General features: G+C 46.1%; 1 protein-coding gene across 1 annotated transcript in view; it reads left to right on the forward strand.

Moving 5' to 3' along the window:
• Positions 1-205: 205 nt before the first annotated feature.
• The window catches only part of LOC119176338 (twisted gastrulation protein homolog 1-A), a 46,627-nt gene continuing 25,732 nt past the window's right edge, over positions 206-21,100 (forward strand). Inside the window, exon 1 of the mRNA XM_037427566.2 lies at positions 206-536. The gene's annotated coding sequence lies outside the window, so the exon portion shown is untranslated. The remainder of the gene's footprint in view (positions 537-21,100) is intronic.

Consider the following 21,100-nt stretch of genomic DNA (forward strand, 5'->3'; position numbering starts at 1 on the left):
GACAATAAACGCATGGGACACAAGCCGCACTTGGACAGCGTGGACTCGGACTATGGATAGTAATATGTTTTCCTTCTGTTGTGCACATTGAGTACAGCATATTACTAAGTGAAGACAGTGAACGCGGCTTCGCAGCTAATTCCTCACCTACGCGGCAGCTCTGAGACGCGACAGGCTCGAACCGCGCAGTCCTACAACGCAGGAGTCACGGTGGCAAGACGCTTGATCTTCGTGGACGCTGGTGTGTTGAACGCGCAGGGCAAGTGGCCCGGGGTGCTGCGGCGGCGGCAGCAGCGGCGCGCCAACAGGCCCCGCCCGCAGGCGGCCGTGCGGGCAGCCCCCGGGGCGCCGCCAATGGAAGCGGCGGCCGGACGGAAAGGGAGCGCCGGATCCTTCCGAGAACGAGCCTGACGGGAAGAGGCCCGGCGACCGACGCGCCAGTCGCTCGCGAAGCTGCGGCGGCAGTGTGCCATTGTCTCCCAGAGGGCTGCTGCTGCCATGAGGGCCGCCAGCCTGCGCTGCACCAGCACCGCCAGGTGAGTCGCAAGTACCTCGCACGACGACGCAGACATGCCCCTGGCTGCTGGCCATCTCGTGCTGTAGCCAGGCATGTCAGCGCGCGCCCATGTGTTGCGCTCCCTGTGTGTCTCTGCGCCGGCAAGTGTGCGCAGCGGGGATGCTGGTGTGTGCACGGATACGCCGTGTGTGGTCCACTGTCTCGTCTACCTGTTGCTTGCTCCTTTACATCGCCAACTCTTGCCTGTGCTTGGCGCGCATTTCCGCGACTTTCGCACGGTCGCAGTGATCCATGTAGCGATGCTCTCGTCCTGTTCTGAGATGGCAGTTATTCAGCGATTAATCTGCCCTTTCCATCGTCCCCTCTAGAGGGCTCGAACGTATACGAACGAGTTTTCACAGACGTGAAGTTCAGCGCCATGGAAGTGTACTTGAATTTGAATGTTGCGCGCGATTGCACTGTGTGTGTCCATTGTTTGCAGCGAAGCAAAGCTTTCGTAACACCACTTGTTGCCGCGCGTGTTCTACACTTGGCGCTTGTGGAGCGTCGCGTGCCGTGCGGCCCTCTCCTGTTGCCTTCGTGGCCTCGGCCCCAGAACGGTGTCTGTCGGCGCTTCCCTCACGCCACACCGGACGCGTGCCACCGCTCTCTCATTGGAGCGGCTCTGTCATCGCCTTGTTCCTCGCAACCTCGCGGAAATATAGCAATTAAATTTACCCCTTCCTTAGGCGCTGCCGCTGGGTGGGAGCAGGTATTAATTATAGTGATTACGAGAATCGCACATTAATTGCGGTCTTCCGGACGCCCCTGAGTAGCGGGAAAAGTGTTTTAAGCGGCTCTCGCTGATCCGCCCGCAATTAGGCTGCCGCCTCGCTCTTCTGACCTGCTCGCCCGTGCGAAGGACCGCCCAACAGACACACACACGCTCTTGGGACCGGGCTGAGGCCACCGGGGTCGCCGAGCGCGCCCAAAATAGCCACCACGTTTCCTTCGCTCTTACCTGCAGTCTCTTCCGAAGGTTGCTTTCTCGAGCCATAACCACACCGGACTCGTCCCGGCCTCATCGAGTAGCCGCCGCCAGAGCGGAAAGGACGGGTCGGGAGATAGCGAGAGGAGCTTGGAGATGCTTGCGCGCCCGGTTGCCGCTGCTGTGTGAAAACACCTTGCGTTCTGCCTCGGACATATCCCCCTCTTTGGTTTAGCAGATACTTGCAAATTTGACCTTTTTTGTTTGTGTGTCTTTGTTGTTGCTCAATCAGACAACGTCCTTACACGTGAGACGTAAGCGAGCTCATGCGGCGTGAATTCGCCGTCTTCTGGCGGAAGCTATTAGCGGAATCTCAGTCACGTTCTTGATGTTTATTTCATTCGTCTGAGGAAAGTAGCTGTGCATCCCTTTCCTTTCTTTTGTTTCGTTGCGTTTTCTCTTATACCTTTTTGTTTGTTTGTTTCGGCGCCCTTTCGATTGATACAGAGGCAAACATCCGCAAAATTTAGAATTTTCCTTGGAATTATCTTGCTTCTCAAATGAAGATCAGAGCTATGTGAGCGTTCCTTTTACGTCGAACCAAGAGAGTTCACGTTCAGCGAAGCCGCGTCCCTCGGTGTGCGCGACGTGTCTTAACCTATACGACGTTTCCGTATAAAAGCTTTTTTTTTTTTTTTTGTCGTTGTGTTTGCTTCACCGAAACGCTCTCACCGAGTGCAGTGTTCTTACGTATTCATAAAATATATGCGTTGAATACATTTGTTATCGTTCTAATCAAAGTGTGCATCGTTAGGGTCGATCGACTAGTCATTGTCTTCCCGCCGAACTGATGCGTCTATGTATCGCCTCTCCAACCCCGATGAATTGATATTATATAGTCTGGTGGCTCTCCTGCGTCTACGGTCTCGTGAGTTTGGCCTCATACGCTGCGTCACAAAATTTTATTATAGATCTGCAGCGTATTGTGGTATGGTGTAAGCATGCCGGCTGCCATCATCAAAGGGCGCATGAATTAATCGGCAGATGCGAACAAGTCACGAGCAGCAGCTGAATATAAGGACACAAGGTAAACCGTCAACAATGTTGTGTGCTATTTGTGTCTGTCTGGGGCCAGCGTGCTTGGCTAAGGTTGCACTCCCGCATTCGAGCAGCGCATTGCTCACCTATAATATTAGTCGCGTCTTTCGTGCTCCTAAACATCAGTGCTTGCGCGTGCACATATGCGCATGTATACACCACGTGTGTTGTTTGAAACTCTACTGTGTATTTCATCACTACAAAAACTACATGCATGGTCACGTTGGGCAACGCGTTCAACGCTCAGATTATACAGTCGGAGGGTTGCTCACACTATTCATACTTTTCTTACACCCAATCTTGCAAGACAAGCTTAAGTGCGCATACAAGTTCAGCGTATACGCTGAACTTGTATATACGCAAATTTGCGATACTGGGCTCGCTGCTGTTTACGGGACAACCACGAGGTTATCTCTTAGAAATGAAGTCGATTAGAAAAATCACGAGAGGATAGACGTCTGAGTGGTTGCTGGCGGCGTAGCAGGCTTTCATTCCCTTTGTTGCCACGGTGGTCTAGTGGCTTAAGTACTGTGCTGCTGACCCGCAGATTGCGGGTTCGAATCCCGGCTGCGGCGGCTGCATTTCCGATGGAGGCGGAAATGTATAGGCCAGTGTGCTCAGATCTGGGTGCACGTCAAAGAACCCCAGGTGGTCAAAATTTCCGGAGCCCCCCCCCCCCCCCCCCACTACGGCGTCTCTCATAATCATATACGATGGTTTTGGGACGTTAAACCCCACATATCAATCAATCCTTTTGTTGCCGCTTCTCCTGAGAGCAACATCAGGCAAATTTCCGAAATGTATTCACATTTTGTTAGCACGCGCTGCATGCGAAGCTTCCGATCGTGTTCCCGCACCTAGAAACAACTTTCTGAACAAAACAGAATCGCTCACACTTGAATATGCGGTCGCTTTTTTAACGAACATGGATGTGCAGTACGTGTGGAAAAGAAAAAGAGAAAAATTGACGGAACCATTCGAAGTGATGACGATTCGTGTCCTTTTACTGCTGTCGTTATGACGCGCTCTCGCTGTGTGCGTAACAACTCGCGTTTACTATTTCGCAAATCCGCCGGCTTCTGAGCCAGCGTGCACTCGTAAGATATGCGTGTGTGCCGGCTGTGCGTAATCATGTTTTCCATAACGTGTCTGTCAGAGGCGTGCGTGGGTTTTTTGTTTTCGCGACCTCGCGAGTATACTCGGCGCATGAGTGAAACGGCGCTGACAGATGATGATGCACGCTCCGAGGAAGAGTGACGCACCTTGTAACACGCCCCAGTGCAAACCCGTGGCCGCCTTTTCGTTGGAGCTGTGCCGTTTTTTTTTGTTGTTGTTGTTTTTTCTTAACGAGGATAAGTGAGATGTGCTTAATTACCTTGTTTACACGAGACGCACAGCGTATTGTTTCTCCCCTTCTTTCGCTCACACGCACAAAGAGGGAGTTGTGCTTGCTTAGAGTAGGCTGCAGTTTGTTTTTGTGACACACTTGTTTTAGAAGACACAGCGATACGCTCGTTTTTTTTTTAAGAATAATTTGATGTTAGAAAGTAATTTAAATTGTGGCAAGCTTGTACTATCAACAGCAAAAGTGTGCGGAACGCGAAATGTTGGATAAAGCTGAATTTCCGCCTTGCTTGTGAATGTAATTTCGAAATAAATGTTCCATATTGCACTTGGCTTTCTGACCTATATACACCCACCAGATTGATTACAAGCATTGAGCACTGATATAGCAGAAATTCGCATTTGTTGTGGCTCTATAACGCCCTGCAAACGTTTGCTTTTGATAGTGCACGCGTATTATTTGAGCCAATGTTTAAACTGGCTAACTCCAATAGACGATATTAATATTGTACACCGCTCCAGCAATCTATTTCGTCTAGTAGCCTGTACAGCTTGCAAGCGTGGCACAGTTTGCTTGTATATAACAATTGACGTTGGGAAGCATGCGGACTTCGTGATCTGAGAAGCAGAAGAACGAAAAACAAGAGAATTTCCGTCAACAATGCACGCTTTATTCACAACGACGTCGTTGTAGAATCGACAAACTGAATAATGCTTTCTTATAAGTATACTTTCTCACTAGAAACTGAACTTTGTTACTTCCAGGGCTTGCATGACGTGCCAAAATCGCGATGTTATGAGGCACGTCGCGTGTAGGCGAGGTCTCCGTATCGGCTTCGCTGCATTGGTACTTTCTCTTTTTTTTTTCAGTTTCAGTTTATTTACTTTCATATAAAACATACATGCTTACATCAACATACAGAAGGAGGTCCCAGAGCACTTGGCTGAAGGTGGACCTCCAGTCAGAAAATGTGTTAAATATGTATAAATAAAATGCAACTCTGCCAGCAGCGTGGAATGAGTTATATACAAATAAATGTACTACAGAATAAAGATAGCCAATTTTCAACAATTATAAGTAAAACAAAAACACTACTTAGAACATTTAAAAAACAACCCCCCCCCCCCACCTAGAAAAAAATATATATCGGTTAATGAACGATCAAAGCAAGAAAAAAAATGAGCAGCTATATGGCACAATTAAGAGTACCTGAATATGAACAAGTGTAGATAATATTACACATCTTAGAGAATTTTAGGGTAGAAATGTGAATAATGTGTTTTTAAAAAGAGCTAATGATGAAGACAGCTTAACGCTAAGAGAAATACTGTTCCAAGACGATAACGACGTGAAACAACCGGAGTGTTTTGATTGATTGATAAGTGGGGTTTAACGTCCCAAAACCACCATATGATTATGATAGACGCCATAATGGAGGGCTCCGAAAATTTCGACCGCCTGGGGTTCTTTAATGTGCACCCAAATCTGAGCACACGGGCCTACAACATTTCCGGAGTGTTTTCCATAATTAGTATGAACTAATGGCAGTAATAAATTGTTGTTAGCTACGAATCTTGTTTCATTGGTGTTGACTAGAACAGCTTCTGGAAATATGTTCACTGGAGGAGGTTTCTTCGTTAGTTTAAATAACAGTGCATAAATTGTATTTAACAAGGCTGTGTAGTTAAAGGATTATGTTATTATGAAGCATGTCGAACACACAACTGCTCAGTGAGCTGAACGTTAGTATGCGGACGGCCTGATTTTGTAAATGCTGTAGCGGTGCTATGTGTGTTGGATAAGTGGTATCCCACGACGTGATGCAGTAGTTCAGGTGACTGTGAATGAGACAATAATACAAGGTTAGTAGTGTAGGTTTGCTGAAATAGTACCTAGCTTTTATTAAAATTCTAATACCAGGAGAAAGTCTGCGTTTCAGATGGGCGATATGTTTCGTAAATTTTAAGTTTGAATCTAAGGTAACATGTACAAAGAAACGAACATTCATAGACTGCACTAGTGACACGAGAATCAAGAATGACAGTGGGAAGGATTTTTGGTGCTCTGTGACTGGAATGAAAAAAAAACATAAACGAAGTGTTCATGGGGTTTATTTTAAGCCAATTAAAGCGGCACCATGCTGAAATATTGTTCAAATCAGTATTCGACTTCGATGTCAGAGCAGTTAGTCATCGATCGCTAGCAAGCAATGTCGTGTCATCTGTGTAAAGATTCCGTTTGTGATAGGTATAGTTAGGCAAATCATTTATGTACAGTAAGAAAATAGTAGTGGGCCAAGCATCAATCCCTGTGGAACACCCTTGTTGGTTCTTCTGAAGTTAGAAGGCAAGGAACCAACACATAGAGCAAATTTGTCTGTTAAATAACTTTTTATAAGCTTCAGAGCGGGCCCGTCGACACCTACTGCCTGTAGTTTAGAAATGAGGACGAAATGATTTATTGAGTGAAATGCTTTCGATAGATCTATGAAAATAGATCCTGCGTATAGATACCGGCATCTATGGCGCTTTTTTATTTTATCTGTAAAAGAAAGTATATCATAGTCAGTCGAAGACTCTGCCCTGAAGCCGAATATATTTGACAAAAGAATATTAAATTTCAAGAGATATGTGGTAAGGCGCTTTTTATTGCACTTTTCAATTACCTTGCTAAAAAAAGGGAGAATAGCGATAGGATGATAATTTAAAATGCAAACGCGGTCTCCTTTTTTAAACACGGGAATAAATTTTGCTTTTTTTTTAGCTGACTTGAAAATATTCCACTCGTGAAGATTAAGTTGGTGACGCAGGATAAGGGGCTGGCGATGCAATGAGCGACTGATTTTATATTTGCTGAACTCATTTCACCTAGACCTGCGCCCGTAACCTTTAAATGATTTATGACATTTATTATCTTGTCTGGGTCAGTTGGAAATACGTACATTGATTGTAAACAACATCGAGGTGATAGTTTATCATTGTTGTTTTCCTCTAACGTGGGACCAGAGAAGAAGTCATTGAAAGCGTTGGCAATATTGATTTGCTTGGTTTAACGTCCCAAAACCACCATATGATTGTGAAAGACGCTGTAGTGGGGGGCTCCGGAAATTTCGACCACCTGGGGTTCTTAACGTGCACTCAAATCTGAGCACACGGGCCTACAACATTTACGCCTTCATCGGAAATGCAGCCGGGATTTGATGCCGCGACATGCGGGTCAGCAGCCGAGTACCTTAGCCACTAGACCACCGTGGCGGGGCACCATTGGGAATATATTAGGTATCGTTATAGAAACCACTTGATGACTGAAGCTTTCTTATGGGTTCATCCAGACTAGATCGGTTTAGGAAAGAAGTAGATATTTTCCATAGTCGCTTTGCATCAGAGCCAGCCTCGGCTATTCTACATTCGTAATATCTTCTTTTCGCTTCTTAGAGTAGTTTGTTCAGAAGATTGCAGTAAACTTTATAGCGCGTTTTGAGTCGAACGTTGAAAGAACGCTTTTTAACTTTCAGTAAAGATTATCTTTTTTTACGTAGGCTAGTCAGAAGGCCATTTGTTACCAGGGATAGTGAAACGCAGGGATATGTCTACGGCACCTCCAATTTGTTATACATTTTTATGTTATATAAAAATTCATTAAACGCGAAATCTACATCTGATTCTCAATTTACAGATGACCACTTTAGCTAAGAAACCTAACAAACTCATCTTGGTTGATCACAGCTTTATCGAACTTATGACAAGGTTTATGTAATTGGCCAGGAAGTTTAAAGAAGATGGAAAAATGATTCGTGATGTTATTCTCGAGTACACAGCAGACAGGAGGACACATATAATATGTAGTCGATTAATGTGGCCGAAGACCCTGTGGTGCACATCTGGTTGGAAGGGAAACCAATGGTTTGAGGCCAAACCCATGAAGGCAGTCAGTGTAAGCAACAGTAGCCGCGCAGCATGCAGCCATCTAGCAAATTTATATTAATGTCACCGTGAATGAGAACATTTTTTTTTCTTTTCTGAAGATGAGTCAACAAGCACGATGATCGATTCATTGTAAAAAAACAGATACAGACGATGAAGGAAAGCGATAGAGGCAACCGACAATTGTTTGACTGACATTCTCCAAATTATTCCACACAGCTTCACAATTTGGCACCGAAAATATTACGTCATGCCGTTGTTTGTGACGTAGATTTGTAGGTACGAAAACAGCGACACCGCCATATAGTTTTGTTGTGAATGGTGGCAGTACTGGGAAGCATAAGAGGGGAATTCGTATAAATTACTGTCTTCGCATGATAGCCACGTTTCAGACATGCAGATAAGAAAAAAACTTGTGATCTAAAAGGAGCCAAAAAATTGGAGATTTCATCATAATGTTTATAATCTTAGCCGCCGTGGCCGAGAATCGAAGCTGCTTTCTCGAGCTCAGCAGCGCGAGAACTTACCCGCAATGCTGTCTGCTGTTGCACACTGCTTGTGCGCTTCGGTAACTGAGTGTATACCACCGAGTCCAACCGGCCTGAGATGGCATTTAGGGCCGTCGGGAGAAGCTCTAAAGCCAAGCTGTGGCGGTCGCCGAGCGCCTTGCGGCAGCGCTATAAAGCAAGCCGTTGGTCGCTCTCTCGAATGCGCGCCAATTAGTGGCGGCATCGCGTCGCGCTCAAAACGCAGCCATGACAGGCAGCGGCGTCAGACTCGTGCGCAATTACCAAGTTCCTCTTTAGCTGCCCCCGACGACTCACGTTGCGAAACCAAGTGTCTGAAACGAGCGCTTGCGAAACGCCGCCGTCGCTCGTCTGCGGCCGGGCGGAGACAAACAAACCGCGGGCACGCGCCTTTCAATTGTGAACTCTGCTCCCGCAAAGTCTCGCCGCCTCCCGTGGAAATAATCTCACGCCCAACGCGAATACACAAGTAAGACTTTTGTGGAAGAAAGATTTGATTGATATGTGGGGTTTAACGTCCCAAAACCACCATATGATTATGAGAGACGCCGTAGTGGAGGGCTCTGGAAATTTCGACCACCTGGGGTTCTTTAACGTGCACCCAAATCTGAGCACACGGGCCTACAAGAAGAAAGAAATATCTATAATAAACAAAATATTAGGACAGCGTGGGAAGGGAAAGATCAGTGCTTAAACGGGAAAATTTTCATTTGCCGTCGATCTATGAGAGATTAACTATACGCAGCGTAACAGCCAGACTTTCCGGGGACTTCCTCCTATTTCAAATCTCTTAGAGCTACGACTTGCGCGGGAGTGGAATAGTCTTCGATAAGGACACGCGAGTGCTTATAGTTCGACAATTCTTTCTCCCTCGAGGTGTTACAATTTATTTAATTAAATTAAGTGATGCTAGTTGCCGAAACTACCATCTGATAATGTGTCAAGCTGTGGGATTGTAGAAAGATTTTTTTTTCACCCAGGGTTTTTTTTTTTTTTTTTTAACGTGCGCTCAATGCACGGCACACGAGCGTGTCACAGCGAAGCATGCATAATATGTCTCGAGTACCGGGGTTTCTTCGCGTCCGTAGACATTGATAGAAAACCATATTCCATGCATTGAATAGAAAAAAGCGTACGCCTTCGTTGAAATTTTGCATTCATGAATAGGTGACTTTGCACACTTTAAATATATGACAAAACGAAGGCTGCATATTTTGGACGAAAGCGTTAGCTTTGTCTTAGTATTGTTGACGTTATTTCCCCAGAAATCAGTCACTACACTTAAGGCTTCATCCTGAAACCAGGGACACAAAGATTCGCGTCTAACAGCATCTCATATACTCAATGCCCCAAACCCATGCGACCTTCTAGCAACTTATTTCGCATGTGCCGTGATGTACAGTGGCACTGGAAGGCCACGCAAAGTTAAGACTCCCGAAAAGCAGTGCGAACACGATGGTGCAGTGCATTTGATCGTCTTGCTATCAATCATTTCATGCAATAAAGTGCTCAATCGTTCAAGGCTACATCACATTGGTCATCCCGATATCTCGTTGGCCAACCACATTCAAAGCATAGTTTGGAGACCCCCCCCCCCCCCCACACACACACAAACGTACAGAAAGAGACGTGCACACTGTGTTTTTTTTTTTTTTTTCCTATTTCGCCCTCACCTGCAGCGCCTGAAATCGGTATACCTCTGTGGCGCCTTCGCGAGGTTACGCTAGCTCGTTCTTCTCTTTCCTTGCTTTTCTTGGCGCTAATGTGAAGGTACGCGGGAACGCGACGAAAACATCGCTTTTATTAACTTCAAAACTGAAACAGCTGGAGCTTATGCGACGTGTGCGTTCACTGAGGGCATGGCCATTTCTCGAAGGAAATGTCTAGCTATATACATTATGCCTGCGCACCGCGGTAATAACCAGCCACCAGTAACACTATCTCATTATTGAGTGCACTCACCATACACTAAGTGTAAACGACTATACAAGTGATTACAATGATGCTTAGCTGCCGAGTCCCATGCTGCGAGCACGTTACTTGTAACGTGCTTCGCGGTCTATAGAGAACCTGAGATGCTCAATCCGGAAGACCTCCAGAACAACGTCCTTCAACCCACTGTCAGATTTGGGTGCACGTTAAAGAACCCCAGGTGGTGTAAATTTCCGGAGCCCTCTACTACGGCGTCTCTCATAATCATATAGTGGTTTTGGGACGTTAAACCCCACATATCAATCAATTCAACCCACTGTGCTGAATCTGCGTGTGCTTTAAAACATGTAATAAGAATTTTTTTTTCTCTCGAATATTGAACGTTCATTGTATACTTCGGATGCAGTTTAAAGCTTTGCCGTTCTCGGTTGCAGCAGTGACGTCACTGTTTCTAATAAACGCTACAAGGTTGGAATGTGGCAAGATAGCTTCTTGCACAACAAGGATAATGATGGGAAAAAAAAAAAGATCATAGACAGGGCAGCTATCGCACCTGTCGCAAGCGTTCGTTCGCTCCTCCACTTCTATTGCTGTCATTCCCAGCTCAATGTCAGACGCTGTTGTGGTAAGAGACATTTCTCTCCCGTCTGCTACTCAGTATATCTGCTGAGCGTATAGTGATTTTTTTTTCGTTTTCTTTTTTTTCTAACAATATGAAGCATAGAAAATGCGCATGTGCAAGTGCAGGAGAGCTCGGGGAGAGGGTTGAAATGGTCTGTGTGCATAGCGCGTATACATTATGTGAAACTTCAGTTTTTTCAGTAGCGAGTTAACTACTCGCCGCGTGGTTTCCTTGCTTAAACATGTGCACGCTGCTTTATTAGTTTTCTGGAGCGTTAGCACCGGTAGTTCATCTTAAGCATTCGTGCACTGGCGTTTATTGGGTCATCTTAAATCCATGACGCCAGGTGCCTGCGCAGGCAAATAACCGAAGCTGTATTTCTAAATAGATCACATTGACATTTGAGGGGAGCAAGTCACGGCTACTGATTAAATTTTCTTCGATAATTTGGGCACCAGCTATAAAATAAGAAATGAAAATAAAAAAAAACAACAACTAGCTTGGAGTACGCTCATCGTGCTCTTAACATGTGGCATTATAATGACGGGAAAATCGAAAAGAACTGCATTTGAGAATGTTTTAATGGTTGGGTCTTCAGTGAAGCTGATGTTTTTGTCGGTGGGTTGCAGCGCAGTGCGGTCGGTTTCAACACAGTGAGACAATGAAAATCCAGCGCTCATCCCGAAAAGAAAGCCAGATATTTGCCCAAAGCTAGTGTCCGAAGTAAAAAAAGAAATTGTCCCGTTACAATTGCACAAATATGAGTGTTCAGTGGCAGGGCGCCCAGAACAACTGACAAGCAGCATGTGGGATCGTCTCCTTGATTGATACGTGGGGTTTAACGTCCCAAAACCACTATATGATTATGAGAGAAGCCGTAGTGGAGGGCTCCGGAAATTTAGACCACCTGGGGTTCTTTAACGTGCGGGATCGTCTCCTTGCGTCGGCTCATATATTCACGAGCGTCGCCATTCGCCTATATGTGGCGCAGGCACTTTACGTTCGGTGGTGCAGCCGCCTGGAGATGTACGAGTTCATCAACTCGCACACTTTCGCTACACTAGACACAGCGCCTTTTGCCCCACAGCAATTACGTGCGCCGGTCGCTTATTTTGCGTTCGAGAGTGTTGCAGGGCTTTATAGGCGTCCTGCGCGAGCGTTTGTTGCCATTGTGCATCTGCACACTTCCGGCATTTGTTCAAAGGCCCTGTTTATTTCTTCGTGGCCGGGCGATTGCTGCCTCGGTAATCCTATATTGCGCGGCGGCCATGCCGGCTGCTCGGAGCGTCGCTGGAGCCGCTCAAGTACGCCCGACTTGAGCAGATTGGTTTCATTTTCCAACGTCTGCCCCGTTCGCGCAATCGGAGCCCGTCTGGGCTAAAGGCGAAGGCCGGCGCGCCAGAAAGAAGCTACAAACAAGAAGAGGAGAGCTCGTCGAGAGAGACCTTCGCCTCTAATTCGAGCCCGGGGAACTGAATGAGCGTGCCTTAGTGCGCTCACAAAAAGGAGCACGTGCCCGCGGTTCGACGTCGTACCACGCACGACCGACCACCTTGGGCGATGACGTGGAGCTGCAGAGCGCCAACCACGTGGACGCGCCGCCACTATGGCAGCCGGGGCTCGCCAAGGAGATCAGATCCTTGGCGATCTGATCAGATGGTGATCAGATGGATGATCAGATGGTGGTTTTGGGACGTTAAATGCCACATATCAATCAATCGATCGCACCCGCTTGGCTGACAACGACATCGCGACAGCGGAAATATTGTGTAGACGAAACTCGTCTCTCCCAGCTGTCGTATTACGCGCACGTGGCGCCATTCTCTACTCGCCCGCTGTGTTGAGAATCTATTACTAGGCGATCACTGCGTGCGCTGAGAAGGTGGTCAAAAAGAGAAAAAAAAAGTACCCTATTCCTATTATATATATATATATATATATATATATATATATATATATATATATATATATATATATATATATATATATATATATATATATATATATATATATATATATATATATATATATATAATTTGGTTTTAACGCCCGAAAACTACGATATGACCATGAGGGAGGGGCTACGGAAATTTTGTCCATGTGGTGTTCTTTAATGTTGACCTAAATCTAAGCACACGGGTCTCAATAATTTTCATCTCTATCAAAAATGCGGCCGCCGCTGCCGGGATTCGATCCCGAGACCTCCGGGTCAACAGTCGAGCAGCATAAGAACCACTATATACCACGGCGGCGATTGACAAAGGTGTGTTATGCGGAAGGCGGGGAGATTATCCGAAGAAAAATATTCAGTTTGCTACCCTCGTGAAGAGGGTAAGAAATAAAGGTACAAAAATGTCAGGAATAAAATAAAACGAATATTTAGCAGATCTTACGAACGCCATTATGCGCATCCCGCGAATGGTGGAAATGTGCGTAAGCGAAGTTTAGATAGTTGGCAAGTCTATTCTCGGTAACAACCAAAGAAAAAAAAAATGCCCCGCACACTAAACCGCGACGCGCCAACGTACATACACCTGCGAACGAAGGCAGCCTTCGCGTGTAGGTTTGTTTTCAATCGCACGGCAAGTACTTTTTCTCGGTCAATGTAAATAGTGCGCTTATTACGAGTTGGAAGTTTGTCGTTATTGCCATAAACATTACCGTTGGTTGAGCGCTGATGTCACGATTCCTGCCGACATTTATCGGGACGTTCAAGTTGCCAATGTAAAAACAGCTACGTAAACGTGTGTGTGTGTGTGTGTGTGTGTTAGCGAAAGGATCCTATCTAAAACACTAGAGCAGAGTGTGAGGAAATGACTGAGTGTAGACTTAGTGGATGGAGCCTTTATCCAAAATTTCTGTGAGAGGGAGAACGATGGGTGTGGGCAAAGCTGACATTCTTCTTTTTCGTATAGGTTGTAACCGACCACATGCAGTGCAGTTGCGCTGAGCGAAAGACACGCGTATATGCACCAAGAAAACATAACAAGTATGTGCGACAACTTTCAACTGTTTATTTCCGCACAACAGGCCCGGAACTATAGGATTTTTTTTTTTTTTGGGGGGGGGGGGAGGGGGCACTTTTGAAGGTCTTGAAGAACACCTATTTTTATTATTTTTTTTTTCAAGGTAAAACACCCCCCCCCCCCCTGCATCTAGATTTAGGAGCAGGGCAGAAGCATGTGCACACAGAATAGTAAAGATATAGCGCAGAACTATACGTCACAACGTAACCGACACGAAAGCAAGTCATTTCAAGCCCTCGGGTTCCGCATGATGTAGGGCTAACTAATCCAACACTTTTCATTAAATTTAAAAGGCTGCCTCGCTAAGGGCATTAGATGGCGAGCTCGTGTGATTTCAACACGAAGCCGGGTATCCTCTCAGATTTCGCTTGTTCTTTCAGAACGGCAATGCGCCAACTTCTGCGTTAGATTGAAGATGGGCTCACGTCCACATTAAGCGCAATGTGCAGTTAAGTGCTCTGGTGACTGAAGCTTGTCCTCTTAACCTTATATTTTTGCAACGTCCTGTCTGCAAAACAGCATTTTCCGCAGGTGAAAGAATTTCTACACCCTCGTCATAATCTACATATCTTCTGGCATGTTTGACGATATATGTAACCAAGAAGGGCTACGTGGGAGTACTTTTTTTATCACATTATCACAAGGGACGCGTATGCGACAAATACGTCATAGATGTAATAACGACTTTGCAAAAGCCACAATCTAAACAGTGACTCAATTCGCTTCATTACTAACACCTCATTTTTACACGCCGTGGCCTCTAAACTCATGCCATGGAAGAAACAGCCATGGCGTTAGTTTGTGCAAGGTCTGCAGCGGCGTTTCCCTTGGTTCGCCTCGACAATCGACTATTTTCGGACAGTGTAACCGTCAGGTGTCCTGTTTGACACTCTGAGGTTATATAAAGTTGTGTGTGGCGTGAAAAAAAAATGTCAAGGAATACCAGCGCGCTCAATAATCAGCGTGCAGATGCGCCGAGAGATATACTTAAACCGCGAGCGCGAATAGAGGGTAACATATATTTTCATTCCCGTCGAAGTCTTTACGTGCCGTGGAACGGTAACGTTCCAAGCGTTCAACGGGCGCTCGGCCTTCGCGATCGTGTCGGACCTGGCAGAGCGCGCACTCGCTGGTACCGATCGCAAGGTCGGTGGTGCGTGCTCGCGTCCGAGCGGGCTTCCAGTGCAGTGAGAGCGGGCCGGCCGGAAATGCGGGCTGAAATCGACCGACTTTCCACTCTCAGTCGGAGGCCCTCCACCGCCAAGTGGGGAAAAAATATATATATATATATATATACCTAAAAAACAAGGAGCGCGACGCCGGCATGGATGTCGAGATGGCGAAACCACCACAGCCGCGTGGCATGTTTGCTTTCCCAAGTCTGCGCAGGCACCACTTGCGTATGGCATACCGACAACCATGCGCCTGTTCTCTCTCGATTAACCCTTGCTCCTGCGCGGCGACTGGGCAAGAAGGGTGCAGCAAAACGATCTGTCGAGGCGCATGATGCTGTTAGGTGCTCGAAATAACTCGAATTGCGCGCAGTGGCAGTGAAGGAATGTCGCCGTATTCGTTGGTTCTCGATGTACAATTTTGAAGCGGTATTCGCCGCGTCGGCCTTGGTACAGCACCTGTCGCAAGATTAGTCGATGCCCAAGTTTCAATCACGGGTCCACGATGCTTAAGCGTCGTTTTTTGCTGTGGTGAAAGGGGGAGGAGAAGGTGGTTCCCTTTTAATTTTTTGTATGCACTGTAAAATTATGAATTGTCGACTGTTAGTTGAACATGTTCCTTTACATAAGTAAAGAACAATGAATTGTTGAAAGTAACGATTTGTAAGCGCCAAGATGCGGTTATGGTCCTTTCTAAATGCTACGATTTGACTGCGATTTCTGTTTCCGACTGTGGCGGTCGCAGACAGTGGAACAGACAAACAGTTGATACACGTTATCCTTGAAACGTCGCGGTCTTAGCACGTACGCGAGCAGCAGACGTCTTGCAAGTCCCCCTCTGCGATAAACATCTTGTGTCAGGCGGGAAGCATTGTTTCCGATCCCAAGTTGTAGATATTCTGCTCGCTTTCGTGCCTCGCTAACCTATAGTTCGCGTCATTGGGTTCGCGAGACGTCTGCCTGCGCTGCGCCGTAGTTCGGTGCAGCAGGGTGTTTCCGTCGATTCGCGGTCGGTTCCAGACAGGTGGGGCTCACCGAAAGACGCGCTGACGCGAGACAAGCAGTCCGTCAAGGGGTCGGACCGTGAGCATGGCTGCTGCTCGCTGGAGCGTTTGACGGGCGCCCGGCCTTCGTCCAAGTTCTCCCTCGCCGCATTTGCAGCGCCGCGCGAGGAATTCGAGGCAGACTGAACCCGGTCCGGTTTATCTGCTGGGTAAAAAAAACACAAAAAAATGCCATGGCTTACGAAGCTGGCACTGAGGGTCATCCTGTTCGCGACGCCCGAGTTTCGTTCAGCGCCGTGCTTCAGCGAAAGCCAAGGGCCCGGGATTTCAAATTTTGGCACCGAACAAAGCAAGCGCTAAGCTTAAGGTTTACAGCTCGTTTACTTAATGGAGTGGATGTAAGCGAAGACTTCTTGCGCTGAGAGTAACGCGACCAATAAGTTGGCAACCTCGGCCGAGCTTCTTGCGCGCTTTTAGAGCAGGCCGTTTTACAGCGCGAGGGGATCATAGCATGACGTCTTGGCTGAGTTGCTTATCAGGGAGAAAAGGAAACCTGTATACAGCAGGGCAATGCACGCACGTCGTGCTTCATGTCGTTGACTCCTCCGATATATGTTTTCACATCGCTCGGAGTATATACATGAGGTGCTGCGGGGGACCATATGGACAGATAAGTAGTCGCAGCACGACGATGTATGCGCTCATCGTCTGATACGTTCCTTCTTGCGCAAATGCCCCCGCTGCAGCTGTACTCTCGCGTATACACTGTGCCAATTATCTCGATGCTTCCGCTGCATTATTCATTGATTCAAGGGTGCCGACACCCAAGTGTCGAGTGAAGATTATTAGTTCACTGTTTGTCCCTCTTCGTGGGACAATCACTGCAGACGTTATGAAAAACTAAAATGGGCCGTGACACGATCAAATTAATCACGTGTACGAAGAAACTCGCTAGGTCGCTCGCTTGCGTCCAAATGTGCTGTAGAGTATTATAAGTAGATGCGGTTTCACGAAGCTAATTATATATATATATATATATATATATATATATATATATATATATATATATATATATATATATATATATATATATATATATATATATATATATATATATATATATATATATATATATATATATATTGAAATTAGTGTACACTTAAGGGCTCGTTTTTTCCGTGTTTGACACAATATTAATAAGATCTAACAGACAATAATGCCAAGGAAAGTATAGGGGAAGTTATTAGACTGACTTATAATGTAAATGTGAAAGTGGGTGAAAAGATAACTTGCCGTGGGCAGGAACCGAACCTGCGACCTTCGAATAACGCGTTCGATGCTCTACCCCTGAGCTACCACGGCAGCCATCCCCTCAGCCACTTTATTGAGTATCTATGTGATTTTTTTTATTTTTTTAACGTGCGAGTGTCAGTGAGTGCCACCAGTAGCCATGGTGTCGAGTGTGGTACCCTCTTTTTGGGCCTATTTGGCGTCACGTAGCACGTGGGCTTATTACGAGTGGGCAGCTGACCAATAGTCCCTCGTATACAACTTGAAGGCACACAGTGTGCCAGTACGAGACCCTCGTTAATGAATAGGGAAAGAAGTGTATACTTAAGGGTTTGTTTTTTTTCCGTGTTTGACACAATAGAATGGGATCTAACAGACAATAATGCCTAGGAAAATATAGCGGCAGTTATTAGAACTGGGAAGAAAGAAAAGTGGGTGAAAAGATGACTTGCCGCAGGTTCGCTTCTTGATTGATTGATTGATTGATTGATTGATTTGTGGGGTTTAACGTCCCAAAACCACCATATGATTATGAGAGACGCCGTAGTGGAGGGCTCCGGAAATTTCGACCACCTGGGGTTCTTTAACGTGCACCCAAATCTGAGCACACGGGCCTACAACATTTCCGCCTCCATCGGAAATGCAGCCGCCGCAGCCGGGATTTGACAGGTTCGCTTCCTGCCCACGGCAAGCTATCTTTTCACCCACTTTTCTTTCTTCACATTCACATTACAATTCGGTGTAATAACTTCCCCTATACTTTCCTTGACATTATTGCCTGCTAGATCTTTATATATATATATATATATATATATATATATATATATATATATATATATATATATATATATATATATATATATATATATATATTCATGGTGCAGTCGTCTTGCAAGTAACAGCACTTCGTAACACCTGTCTTTTACATTGTGTACAGATGCACTGAACAGAACGCTCGTAATTCGGCGACGAGCTGCACCAAGACATTATATTAGAATAATTTCGCCTGAGGCAATTATTATTACGCTTGAGCTCAAGAGAGATGTTACAGCGAAACTCAAGCTGAAACCAGTAGTGGCATCATCAAAACGTTCCAGAGCGATCTCGCTTTTTGTACCTTCAGTTTTGCATGCGTCAGTTCAGTAGACACGCCGGGGGAAAAAAGAAACAGGAAATAAAATAAACACCTAGAAGCATTCCGTAATGCGATTCCTTGTTCTTCGACGGCAGCTCGCGATGGCAAAACTGTTGCAATGCGCAGACACTGACACCGATTGTTCATATGTGGAGGGCCGCTATTTCGTGCTTCGTGAAACGCAAGCTCTCACTGCGAAAAGAAAAGTGACTACTATATTGATATAATTTCCATTGCCCGTCGTCACTTTCCGTGCAACTCAATGAGAAGAAGATAGAAACCGTGCTGACATGAACCCACGCGCGCTGTAGTTATATAAAGGGTCCTTCGCAAGGTCAGCAAGTATATATGCCCGTTAATACCTTGCTGAAAAAAAGTCCACTCGGGCTGGTTTGTAATGCCCGTTTGAAAAGAATACATTTTCTTAGTGCATCTGTATTCTTCCTAAAAACGTTCCCTGCGCACTAAATAGGTATTATACCTACTTAAGTGTTCCGCATGCAATTCCAATAAGTTCGTGTAACTTCCGCATAATTTTACGAGGTGCTTGTGATTCCCCGTGAGTTCCACTTAATTTGAATGGCCACCTAACGAACAACATACGGAATTACTCGAATGCGCTCGAGAGTATCATGCCTCAGCATGCATTTCCTGGGTATACAATCACAACGCTCATTCGAACGAGCTCGCGAGAGGTCAAACTATAACAAACAAAAGGAATGACGGGCGATTCCTGGAGTTTCATACCGCGGCAGTCGTTTTCGCTTCGTGCTCCGAGAGTGCACTCCGCTCCGCAGTATCGTGTCCGAATTCGTATAATTGAAGACGTCCGGTTGCAGCGGTGAATCTTCGCAGGTATGGGGCAGCATCGCGTTACGCTTGCTCTCGCGTTTATACCTTGCTCCGCGCGGCGGTTGCTGAAGACTTTTCTCGTGAATAACGGTGACGCGATCGAAGTCCGAGGAAGAAACAATGACATGCATCGCGCCGCATTTCTCCCCGAATTTCGAAAGTCGTGCTTCTTGAGGAATGCGCGCATGCCTTTCTGCGCAGCCTTCTTTTTAAGTGAAGAGAACCTCTGTTGACGTGCAACTGATTTTTTTTTTCTTTCGATGACGTTTGTAAGTTCGAAGAGAACAGACGATGCGGCCACGTGCGCTGTCTAACCGTGTGCGCTAGCGATGGCACCTAGCGGCGACTGTTTCTTGTCGGCTTTCTTTCTTGTTTTTTTTTCCTTTATCCCGCAGGCTGACACTAAAGCCTTCAAAGCGTGCGCTTCTTCCGTGTCTTTCTCGAGCTTAAGGCGTTACTCAATAAAGTGCTCGAGGCAACGATAACGAAGCAAGAGAACTACGCGATACATTCTGAACAGAATAAAAAAAAAAACAAGAAAGACAAAAGAAACGACGGGTTTGGTAATAGGCTGGAGAGGCCGGTTTTGCAGACAGCATGGCTCGGCCCTCGAGATGGGCATGGAATAACAATAAGGAGGAGCTCAAGATAGCGACGCGAAGGAGAGCCAAGAGAATATGCAGGCGCAAAGGGGGCGCCTTCTCCCGAGTAACGAATGAAACGAGACACGTCATCAGTTGCGGGCGAGAAATCTAACACGTCACGTTGCTGGTTACAGCGAAAGCGAATACGTTTCACACCGCTTGCAAGAATCGTATACAGCGCGCTGTCTGGCGGCCGTGTCGCGAGGGGAGCTAAATTCTAGTCCCGCAACATCCCAGCTGACGTATCGAGTCTCTCTTTTTTTTTTTCCTCAACCAGCGACACCGCATTTTAGTATTACCGCGACTGAGCATGCGATATCAGTTGAAAAAAGAAACAACCATTGCGCTTGAGCAAGATAATTAAAACAGTAAACCTGGTCAGATGAGTCGCTAAGTTTTTAGTTACATAAGTTAGCTTTTCTAAATGTAAGCCAGTAACATTATTAAAAACCAGCTTAGAAAACAAAAATGGGGGGGGGGGGGTGGTCAACGATTATTCAATGATTCCAGTTACTGACACATTTGTAGCGGCATCAGCATCAGATACTGCCATCTAATACCACGCATAGCTGGTTCTTTGCGATGCACTGTTCCACGTAGCTGATAAATGCAAAATTGAGAAACTGTCACGAATTTGAAAAGACGTCGATGGTATTGGTAAATATTCTTAACGAACCCACAACCACTGCTCTTCATCTTTATTGTTTTAGCAGGTGCCGCGGCACTGTTTCTTCTTTAACGGTACGGAACGCATTGAGGACATTACGGTAACGCAATGTAGTCTGATGTATGGACCAACTAGCCAGCAACAAGTGATACGTTTTCGCTAATACCACGTCTCTGTAAGTCGTGGCCAGAATGCGAATATAGTGCGAGCGTGCTGCACACATACAGCCAAAGCTTCACCTAACTTCACGAACGACGTTATGGCTTTTTATATTACGAGTATATGGCGTCCCGACTGTGGCTTTTGTGTGCGTTTGTGAGTGAGAGGGAGATGGCTGAATAACGTTTCACCCGCCGTGGCAGCTTCGAAAGTCACGGCT

This window comes from Rhipicephalus microplus, chromosome X (assembly GCF_043290135.1).
Source record: "Rhipicephalus microplus isolate Deutch F79 chromosome X, USDA_Rmic, whole genome shotgun sequence".
Classification (NCBI taxonomy): Eukaryota; Metazoa; Arthropoda; class Arachnida; order Ixodida; family Ixodidae; genus Rhipicephalus; species Rhipicephalus microplus.